The 1222-nt window shown below is 37.3% G+C and overlaps 1 protein-coding gene across 1 annotated transcript in view; it reads right to left on the bottom strand.

Moving 5' to 3' along the window:
* PARD3B (par-3 family cell polarity regulator beta) overlaps positions 1-1222 on the bottom strand; it is a gene marked incomplete at its 3' end in the record, with an annotated part of 137954 nt that overhangs the window by 104263 nt on the left and 32469 nt on the right. The window lies entirely within an intron of this gene.

Below are 1222 nucleotides of genomic sequence, written 5' to 3'. Positions count from 1 at the left end.
GATCACGTGCAGCAGGACTGGAAAACTCAAAGCTTTGCTTTACAAACCTCTCGTTTCAGCTGCACCGCTATCTCCAACACTGACATTGTACTATGGTTCACTAAATTAAAGTATCCAATTAGCACGGTAATCCGTAACTGTCGTGGACTGAGCTGTTTGCTCTTTATTACCTATTGGTGTCAGTTTGTCTCAGACCACGGCACAAAACAGGAGGTAGTGAAGCACACTGCAGGGAAAAGCTGGTTCATGAGCTGGCCCAGAGGCAACACAGTGGAGGTGCTCTTGGAAATAAAGCGGCCAACAGACCTGTTCTACACGTAAAACAGAAGCAGCCTATTAAAAAAATGTTTGTGCAAATCACAGGACCATCCAAATCTCCCACCTAACTTCTAGAATACATCTCTCCTGCAGTTTATCCCTCCCAAACTGCAAATCACCTCCTTTTTACAATTCTGTCTTTTTTTTTTTATGGCTACCTGGGAGGGCTGGGGTCAGCTAAGACTGAGTGTGATAGAAGTGAGGAATGTGACAGACACACAAAGTGACACGGTTCAGTACAAGCGAGTATTTTATGATGCTCCTCAGTGAAGGCATGTGAAATGAGATTAATTTAAACACTAGTATTTCCTTAACTTAAAATTTCCTTGATTTAAAAAAAAGCATTAACAGAAAATTTAGGCGACCTTAACAGTAAGTTAATACAGCTTTTATGTATGTGAATTATTTACGCTTTTAAACTTCAGTACAATATACTTAGATACAAATCACAGTGCAGTTTTGTTTACCTGTTAAATATTTCAAATATTATTACTTATGAATAAACCCAACATGAATTATCCAGGTCTGATTATAATTAGAAATACTCCACACCCAGAAATTCTGGAAGACCAGCAGCATGTTGGGGCTGAGGGATTGGGTTGTTTTTTGTAGATGTTTCATTTTGTCTGTCTTTTGAAAAAAACAAGATTACCTAGGCCAAACTTGCTGAAATTTATTAATTAGAAAAGCAAATTTATAAAATACTTTGTACAGTGAAATTTCTTATGCTACCACATAGAAAAGCAAAGCTTTTTCCAAAGACTTTATAACTGCATCTTAAAAATCCAAAGCACTGCAAGCTGCTAGACTTTTCTTGCATCTTTCTTACACTGAGCACCACTAATCTGCATATTTAACGGCTTCAAATCATTGTGATGTTTCCAAGTATTTAAAAGTAAAGACA

The sequence above is a fragment of the Eurypyga helias genome, unplaced genomic scaffold (genome assembly GCF_000690775.1).
Source record: "Eurypyga helias isolate BGI_N326 unplaced genomic scaffold, ASM69077v1 scaffold8798, whole genome shotgun sequence".
In the NCBI taxonomy this organism is placed as follows: domain Eukaryota; kingdom Metazoa; phylum Chordata; class Aves; order Eurypygiformes; family Eurypygidae; genus Eurypyga; species Eurypyga helias.
Note: the sequence above shows the minus strand (reverse complement) of the source record. Positions and strands in the feature narration are given on the sequence as shown.